This window comes from Dromaius novaehollandiae, chromosome W (assembly GCF_036370855.1).
Source record: "Dromaius novaehollandiae isolate bDroNov1 chromosome W, bDroNov1.hap1, whole genome shotgun sequence".
In the NCBI taxonomy this organism is placed as follows: Eukaryota; Metazoa; Chordata; class Aves; order Casuariiformes; family Dromaiidae; genus Dromaius; species Dromaius novaehollandiae.
In genome coordinates, this window is record NC_088130.1 from 50,183,157 (window position 1) to 50,193,455 (window position 10,299).

Consider the following 10,299-nt stretch of genomic DNA (forward strand, 5'->3'; position numbering starts at 1 on the left):
CAAATCCTGCATACGATAACTTCTGGGACAACACCCCTCATCTTTTTACGGCATATATGTCTCATACTATTCATGTCTATCGTCAAACCTAGGCCTTTTGAAGATAGGAATGCAAATTCATGGAGCCAAGGCAAGAGAAAAAAAGAAAGAACATAAGTCAGCAGCATAGTCATTAGTGCACTCCTATAAGAGTCTTGGATTTTACTATTGACTTCCCTTGTTGCCTATGCATTTTATGTTAAAGCAAATCTGGAAATTAAAGATACTGTATCCCTTTCCGGTCCTGCTTCAGCAGATGGTATGGCAAGTAAACCTCTCTCCCAATCAGTATACAGTCTGTGTCTATTGCAAAGTGGTCCTTTGATCAGTGGAAGAGCAAGATCTGAACCCCCTCAGGTCAAGGAATGACTCGTTTCCTGGATGACCGCATTAACCCCTACGCTGTTCTGTAATGGCCTCTTAGAAAGAAAGCAGCAAGAGATACCATTTGTGAATGGTCTGAATGGCTACAGTTCATCTGGCTAAATGTTGGCTTTTGGGCTGAAGATGTCGAAGTCTGAACTAATTATCCAAGATCCTTTTACAGTCAATGGAGAGAATTAATCACTTACAGGGCATTATGAACGCCAACAATAAGGCAGATGAACTACACCTGGAAGTGCTTCGTTGGCTCCAAAGGAGTGAGGTGAACAGCTCAGCCACAGACAACTAAGTTGTAGAACATGTGGCTAGGTGAAATGAATCCCACCCAGCGGATCGAGCATGCCTGCTGGATTATGCCCCTCAGAAGACATAAGGAGAAGCAAAATTTCAGAGCTTTCTGGATTGCTCTAGACTAAGAGTGAGATGTCAAGGGAGCTCTAGGTGGTTGCTGAAATCAGGGAAAGAAGCAGCAGTTGAATCTCGTGTCTAAAGCCTGGTTATTTAAGGTGTCTAAATCCCATTTTGAATCTGGTCTTCAACCATTATAGCAATAAACCTGGCTACAATTGAAGTTCAAAAGATGGGCTTAATCCTTTGTTTTCCTTGCAAAGAACTTTGTCCTGATCCTTATCCTCTCCCAGTTCATATTGGGTTTTTTTGCCCTTTGTCATGCAGAAATTAAATGGAGAACAAGGAAAGAAAACCATCTGAACAAACAAAAGCACTGCTATGCTTTGGAAATACTTACCCTTGCGCATAACAGATACTCAGAATTATGATCTTTAAATAGTCAAACAGCACAACCAGGGATGTTTCTGTAAGTAGTAGGTAATTTTATATCTTCAGTATGAGAACAAATTACTTGATGGATAAAGGATGAATTCTGTTCAAAGTAAATTGTGGAAAGGTATTTTCGCAAATATGAATCAAAGTTGATATGAAAGAACGCTAGACTAGGATTAGTACAATTTGTTATGTTTACAGAACAGTGCACCATTTCTCAGTCACCTAATTCAGTGAGCTTTAAATTAAAGACATAAAACAAGTGTAATGCACACCATCCTTCTGGGAGAGCTGACCTTATGCTCACAGCTTATGAAAACTCTTTCTTCTTTTGGGATAATCTGATGCATGTCGATTCTTTTTTTAAAGATTCTTTAAAAAGGGGATTGCTATTATCCTTACTAACTTAATAGAGACTAGCATTTCTAAGAAATGCTAAGGGAATCAGGACTTCAGTCTTTCTGAAGCTGGAAAAGTAGCTCTTGGATTCTTTTGATAATCCTACCCAAACAGCTAAATAAGCAGGCATTACGAGTGATTATAGTGCATTTTACTTGGGATCATCCAAAGGCAGATTTATTTGCTGGAAACATGATTGCTGGCCTAACTATTTAAAAAGTTTTGGCTTAATATAAGATTGAGATAAAATTCATCTTAAAATGAAAGAATCAGCCTCTCTAGTCTTCTACCCAATGTTATTAATGAATCCTTATATTCGATCAGAATTGGTGCACTGTAGAGACTTTTTGGAAGAGAAGGACAAACATTAATCCAATAATTATATTTCTAACTAAACTACAGGATCATTTTCCAGGCAGGATTAGTTGGTCATTCTTCTGTTTACGGAAGCATTTCTCACATCATGACGCTGTTTGAGGATGGCCGCTTGATGTTGGAGAAGAAAGAAAATGCAGGGCAGGGGAGGCAGACTGATTACTTCTATCTGTGTAAACTCTCAGGAAACCAGTTAGATGTGAAAACATCTTGCCCATTTTTTTATCAAGTCAAATAAGACCCCAGGTTGTTGAGTGCTAGTGACCCCTGGGAACACATCCTAGGCCCGTACTATAGGAAAGCTGCTAGCAGACTTTCAAGTGGGGTTCAGCTGTGTGTTGGTCTGCATGCTCCCCTGCTCTGCATGCCTCCTGAGGTGTGTGCAGACACTGCTGGTATGGGGAAATATTAGGAAATAATTTTCTTCCCTTTCCCTGAACTCCAGCAGACTATATATACACAGGGCTCACTAGTCTGTTTGCACGTGTTCCCCTGTGTGCTTTGAACTAATCCAGTGATGATAACCAAGGAAAACAGACATTGTGTTCCTCTTTCAGAATGGTGTTTTTTCTGCTAGCACTGGAGCAGAAAAAGTACAGAATCCTATAAAGTCAAAAGGGAATAAAATGCAAGATTTCATAATTTTCTTTCTTTTGTAATATGAAGATTTGTTTTATTAAGGGTAGCTTAGACAGAGCATCATTGGAGAGGGTATGTAAAATTCAGAGCATTAAATATGCCAGATGCTCACAGAAATTCAACCGGAATTCTTTCTTTGACTTTATTATCTGATCCCTGGCATTCATCTCTGAAGGTTTATGAGTAGTGTAATTCATACATATACACCACGTTTTGTAAGGCATGTTTGCTTTAGATAATAGTTTATCCAAGTTAGATTACATTTCTTTCATCCAAAAAACAAAAGTAAAATTATATTATGAGCTCAATAAACTCTGATATGGCCAAGAGAACTTCCCATAAACACTTATTCTTAAGGTTTTCCTAGCTGATTCATAAGAACATGAGCTGGATTGGAAACATTAGAACTCTTGTGTTTTCCTTTTGTAGTAATAAAGATACCAGACATGAGGTATTGTTTCAGTTTATCTTCTCGCCATTAAATTAAAAACATCCTACTATCGGAGATAAGTGGCATCTCATCAGAAGGAATTTATGGGTAGAAGTGAGAATGTTCCCTGTAACTCTGAGTCAGAAGTGATAAAGAATTTACTGTAAAGTGTTATATATGTGTAATGATAATACTCCCTGGTTACAGTGCTATAAATATGTGCAAGTTTTATATCCTTTGAAGATACCATTAATTTAAAAATAATTCAATTTAAAATACACTTTCATACCTGTGGTACTAATATTGCTTTAGAATTTTATTTTCTGAAGAAGGTTTAAGAAACTTACTTTTCACAGTGTTTGAAATTTGTTTTGTTTTTGCATTTTGTCCAGTTTGGAGCATGCAGACTGGCTCTGGAACTGCTTGTGCAACTCAATGAGAAAAGGAATGCAAAAACTGAGGCACTTTTATGTTCCCTCAGTCTTGGGGCTATTATGATATTGAGAACTTTGGCACATCAGAGTTTTTGTAGAACAGTTGAAGCTATTTGCCCACAGTCCCAAGACATTATCCCCTTCTTTCAGCAGATCTTTCAGACATTTTATGTCCCTGGGTCAAAGCCACTCTCCAGTGTTGGTCTTTACAAGATCTGTTGAGGATCTGCCATGGCAAACAGTTCCACATTACTGGAAGATTCTCATATAAAAGAAAGCCATGGAAGTTGGCTATAGATCGGGTTTTCTCTGCCTTTGGTTAGATAATAGCGAGACTTGAGATAAGTTTTCATTCACTCGTGGAGCAATTCTAAGACCTGAGTGTGGCTCACACGCACTGATGAAACGTGTGGGCTTCTCTTTCATTGCCATGGCCACCTGATGTCCCTCTCCAAAGCGCACACACTGCTTACAGGGCAGAGTAACATCACACAGATATTCAGATAGGTTAGCTGCCTTTAATACAGTTTAGTAGCTGGCAAAAAGAGGGCCTGAGTTTAGGCAGTTTAGCGCTCTCCATAACCCACTGAATACATGGAGAATCTGATAACCTATGATTAGAGGCAGTAAGTGACGCAGTAATACATGCAGTATTAACAATATTGAAATTGTTAGAAGAAATCTTTACCACACTACCTTGCTCCACACTGTCCACATAGTGCAGGCCAGCCCTACCTGGTTGCTCCAGGAGAGCTGTGCCCCTGCCTTTTCCCTCTTCCCAAGGCACAACAGGTGGAGGTAGGGCAGAGCTTGTCAGCTTCAGCAGTGGTGATGAAGGGGTGACACCTTTCTCCTCTCTCTTCCTGAGCTGCCAGACGACTCCTTTTTACCAGAACAGACGAGGTGCTGTGCTCATGGGCCACTGGAAATCAGGTGTTCTGGGGACAGGGTAGGTGGAATATAATGTTTTCTACCATAGGATGCTGACTGAAATGCAGAGGGTCCTATGTCCTTTTTTTTACTGTGCTGCAGTCTCTGCAGTGATTTAAAATTACACATTTCTGTGAAGAGGATAATCCGTTGTAGTTCTGGACATCTATAGGTTAGACACCTAAGACTGAACAAATCTTAGACATTCTCTAGGATAAGATGGAGATAGCAATTTCACTTTATTGAATACAAAGGAAGCTTTATAATCAATAGTAGTCTGACTAGGTCAGACATAGGTACCTAATTAAAAAGCAGCCAGAGCTGGACAAATGGATCCCACTGATGTAATCGAGAGGCAAGTATTACTGTTCTCTCTCTCTGTGCAGATTCACAGAGGATGCAGGCTCTTTACGGCCCCCAGGTGCAGAACCTGGGCTTTTCAGCACAGACTGTAGGAATATTGTTTTGAAATTCCAGTGTCAGCAAAGAAATTTTTATAAGATCTGCATAAGGTTCGTGTTTGCAGTTGTAAACATCACACAAAGATTGCAGCTACTTTAAAATTACATTCCTGAACATGTTTCTGTTGAGGTTAGCATTTAAAACCAAACAAATTTGAAGCATACACTGCCTGAGGGTCACTTTATTAATCTTCATGACCTATGTAAGTATCATAAAACATTTCTTTCAGTTAAACTAAAACCCCCAAAAGGTCACAAGTAATTTTTAGGTCACATTTACATTTAAGTGAGAAACAACTTTTAAACAAGGCTCTTCCATCCTGTCCCTCCCCTTTGAAAGATCAGTGCAAGTAACTCTGACCAGCAATAGTTATCCCCCGCTCCACAAGTGCTGGTGTGCAGGCTAGTCTTTCTTATGACACAGCAGGGAGTTCTGACTTGAAGAAAAGTAAGCTATAAATTTTAAGGCAGTTTCTCTTTTTATTGCACAGCTAGCATAGCCAGAGAAGCTCAGAAGCCAGCAGGATATTAGCTTGGCTCAACTAAATTACAGGGAAAGAGCAGAATTTGGCCCAGTGAAGTTGCTTACAGTGTAAATCAGTGCAGAATGTGTGTCAGTGGCTGCCTCTATAATAGCAAACTCAGCAGAACCAGGCCAAGGGCCTGACACAGACATGTAATCATCTGTACTGTTACACAGTCTCTGGCATGGTTTTGGTCTGGACCAGCTAGGGCATTTGCAGGTGATGCCTGGTCTGAGGGTCAGCATGAACCATGAACCATGCCCAATAAGCAGATAAACCTCCTCTAGTAAGAGGGGGATTTCAGAGTTTAACTGCATGAATGTGATATTTTGCTTTTAAAGCTGGGATTCAAGGAATGAAAACACTCTGTGGTCCTTTTTGTTCACTGTTTTAGAAATAACCAACTTGTCTAACAGCAATACTCCTCAAAAGAAGAGGGAGAGGAAGGGGCTTCTCCTAGTTTTCTGAAAGAGCAGTGTCTCAGAAGGGGAATCTTCCAAACTCCACCCTGAGTCTCTCCATGAACAGTTCAAGCCATGCTTTTCCTAGGCAAATACAGGTTTTCCAGCTATAAACGGCAAATCATGTTTGTTTAGTCACAGTGCATCTTCTGGTGCTCTACACCAAATGGGCCTGGGTGCCATTCAGGTATGTGGCCAGCATACTATTTACAGAACCACAGAATAGTCAAGGTTGGAAGGGACCTCTGGAGATCATCTGGTACGAGACACCTGCTCAAGCATGCAGTATGGGGCAGGGGCCATTGGCCATCACTCCCAACACTGCTGTATGCACACCTGGCTCTTTCTTCCTCTCTGTCTTCTGTTTCTCCAGACTGAATTCGTCTAGACTGACATTTTTTGAAAAAATGTAATGGTCTCATTTGTATTTCATGCCTTTTGTATTTCCTCCATTTCCTCCTTCTTCACAAATTAAAATTAAGAAAGTCCTTCATTCCAAATAGGGGATGAACACATACCTAACCAAGGATAAATATCTCAAGTACAGCATGATCACAACACTGGGTGCAGCAACAACCCCACTTTTACCAGTCATCCTGTTACACTCAAAATCTTGTTTATGGGCAAAGAGGAAGCACACTTTACATATACATGTATAAAGTCAAGAATTTATTGTTAGTATAAATGAAATCTTAAGAGTCTAATCATTATTAGTCCAGATCTAATTGATACAGAAAAATAAATAATAATAATACAATTAGAATACTTCTATAAAGAAAAGGTCTCAATAATAGCAATAATGCAGTTTAAATTTTTATACCTACTTAGGTTTTATCCCTTTTCCTGGGGTTAGGCTTACCTTTCCACTGTTTCTCTGCGTCCTAAGGTTCCACTGTTTCTCTGAGTCCTGGTGGTTTCATCCTGTTGGTGGCAGTGGTGATGGGGGACATTATGGCAAGTCGTCAGGAGGAATGCGATGTTCATGTTGATGGTTTTCTTCTTCCTCACTCCATTTGTGGTCATTTTTTATGTGTTTGCTAAAATGCTTTTACACTTTTCTTTTTCTTCATTGGTCTGCAGCTCCATGTTACATCTGAATTAACTGTATATGTTACTTTTACATATGTTAGATATTATTTCCTTGTTCTCTTTGTTACCCCTAAAATCAGTTTTGTCTAACTCCAGGTCTGCATTTCTTTAACTGACCATGAACGAGTTATTTACAGCCTAAGGTTCCCCGAGTGCCAGCCTGTGCTGATCATCCCATGCCTCTACTCCTCCACACCACATACTGTGTCTCCACTTCTCAAAACTTGTGCTACTGTACCAGGCCTATATTTCACTATACTACGTCATTGTGTACATTGAACACGTACATTGAACTTATTCTACATAGAATAACTGCTTGTTACTGTTGTTTGTACAAAACTATGGTTGTATCACACAAAGATTACAAAAGTAAAACAATTGGTTGTAGACACCTGAACAATTAGAGAAATTGCTGTCACAGCCAAAAAAGGCAAAACAAAGCTGCAGGCAGGTCAAGAAAAGTTCAGGCAGAGCAAGGCTGACAACCCTTAGTCCTGAGGCCTTGCAAATTCAGCACAAAGCTTATAGCCTGGCAATAGAAATACCGTATTATACGGCTACACACTTACAGTCCCATAGCATTGTTTATAAGAGTGCTGATAGCCTACGTATCAAAGCACTTTAAGGTGAATTAATCTTTTCTCTAACATTTGATGATGCCTGTATACATCAGTAGAAAGTGGGAATGTTATCTGAAGCACAATACTGGCAATCTAAGTGTGATGACCTTCAGGATGGGCATGCTACCATGCCTGTGGAATGACACATGTGATATTAGCCTATAATATGATTTGGGCAGGGGGAAAGGGTACAGGTGGCATTGAACAGCTACAGTTACGGTTCTTAATGCTTTATGAAATAGTTGTTATTGATCTTATGGTCAAATAAATGATAGAAAAATATAACAAATTATTAAAATCTGTTCATCTTGGAAGTCATGTCAAAAAAGTGGTGTTTTGGAATGTGCTTTCTCTTTTGCTTCCTGTCTATTCATCTATTTACAACTATGAATATCAAATGGAAGCTAAATAAGGGTCTCACACCCATGACTGCCTTACAGACTATACATGATACAAGACAGAGAGAGGAGCAGCCATTATTTTTCAGACTCATAGATTTTGGGGCCTTTAGGCTGGAAGAATATAGTAAAGTATCCTTCTAATGGAGTAGGAAACATTTTCTGACTGTTGAGGCTAAGAAGGGATTTCTGTTTTATACGCTTCCATCCTTCTTCACCTGGAGGATGTATAGGGAGCAAGGCTCTTCCTATGGGTCTATCTGTCAGGAGAATCAGAAGAGCTATTTTAGGCTGCTTGTGATTTTCCCAACAAACAGAACAGCTGGATTCCCTCAAGTTAATCTCGGCTTTGGTGAAAGTTGAATTCTATGTATTTATCTCTACATGTTCATATGCTCTGAATGTAAAGCATGATACCTCTGTGTGGATGTCTTTACCCTCCAGGACTTTTCTAGTGGGTATATTCCAGTTTTATAGGTCAGGTACCACTGATGGTGGTACCCAAATAAGTGAAGTTTAGAAATCCTGATCTTGTAAGAGTGGCTGTGAATTCCATTGTGCAGATAAAGCATTTATCCTCTTAGAAAGGTCTAAAAAGCCAGAAGAGGCTACTGTCTTTCTTGCTCCATCTTCTGACCAGTGAAACAGCTACAATCAATGGCTGACTCACGCAGAAGCTGAAGGCATCCCTGGAAACTGAAAATCAAATAACACCTGGGACGAATGTCCAGAGTCTGATCTCATCTTTGTCTGTTGAGCATGCAATCTGATTGCAAAATACTGTGCAATTTGAGGCTTCTCTTCAAGAGACAATTGGGATTGGAATAACAAAGGTGTGGTAGAATAGGAATTAGCTGCATTGTTTGAGTAATGTTGAGTAATTTGCACAGTACCTTCCTAGGCTCTGCCTCACTCAGCGAAGTCCTTTGACTTTGTGTCTCCCACAATCTGCAACTTCAGTCACTACAGAAAAAGCAATCTGTAAATAAGAAAATGTGGGATCAGAACTGTAGCACTTTGGTTGCATTGATATGTCCTCCAAAATCAAAAATCCTTCCTCATAGTTTCTAAACTGTTTTTTGGTAAGTCTGCAAGAAACTAATTGCAAAAATAGCTGCCTGAGAACAATTAGGCAGAAAACACAAAACGTATCTCTCAGATGAATTCATTGTTCTAATTGTAAACATCCACGTGGGTATCTCACCCTGCAAAAGTCATTAAATTTCCCTATGCATGTAGGTTAAGGTTGTTCTTTCCTACGTACCGCCAAGCCATAGTTGCTTTGCATGGGGATACAAAAAACACTTTTTCCTCTGTATTCAGATATGTAAATAACAAACATACAGCCAGAGTTAGGAGATTATTTTTCTCCTGTTATTAACTGGTCATTAACCATGAATTTTCTGCAACACAATCAGAAATGAGAACAATTAGTAAATAGGTGACAATAATTTACATTCAGATAAATATTTCAAAACTGCTGAATTAAGAGTCTTGCTCCTCTTTCACTATTGTTTTCTTTTAAATATTTCAAAGAAGAAGAGCTTTTGGGGGAGAAAACAAATATATTATGTAGATTCGTCCTTTCTTGTCCTCTCCTCTGCTCTTTGTACCTCTCTTTCTTCAAATCACCAGCAGAGGCATAAACATTCATTTAGAAGAATACAGACTTGTAAGTCAGCTAATTCCTACTTCTGCCTTATTCTAAAAAGCCTGACTCTGCTAAGAACTTAATAACATTCTCTGTGCCCACCAGAAGTGTTGGGATATTTAGATTCTATAAAGGAAATGCTCAGACCTAACACAATTAAGCCTAATTCAGCCCCTTCAGACAATAAGGCAGTTTTAAAATTTTGGAGTCCATATAACCATGATGGCAGGGCCAAGCAGATAACAAAGGAAAATGAGAGAAAGGCTGTTGTAAAAAATATATATATATACAATATTACAAAAAAATTCACACACATATAGTTGTATATATGCATTTATATTATTTTATATGCATATATAAAATTATTTTATTTTATATCTAACTGTAAATGTGTAAATATACATACACACATGCTGTCAAAAGCTACCCTTAGAAAGGGAAGGTAATTGTGACATGTAAATAGGCAAGCTAACAACAGCTGGAAGTTCAGATAGAGAGTCTTTCCTTGTCTCAGAACCCTGATGTTTACAGACTGATTCTTGGACTTTGATTTTCCTGGCTTTGGTCAGATTGTATTGCATGAGAATAGTCATTCCTTTGTTTAAACATCCTCACAAACAATGATGTGAAATCTATAATAAGCATATATAGCTCAGTTAAATATTTGATATTATCTGAATGT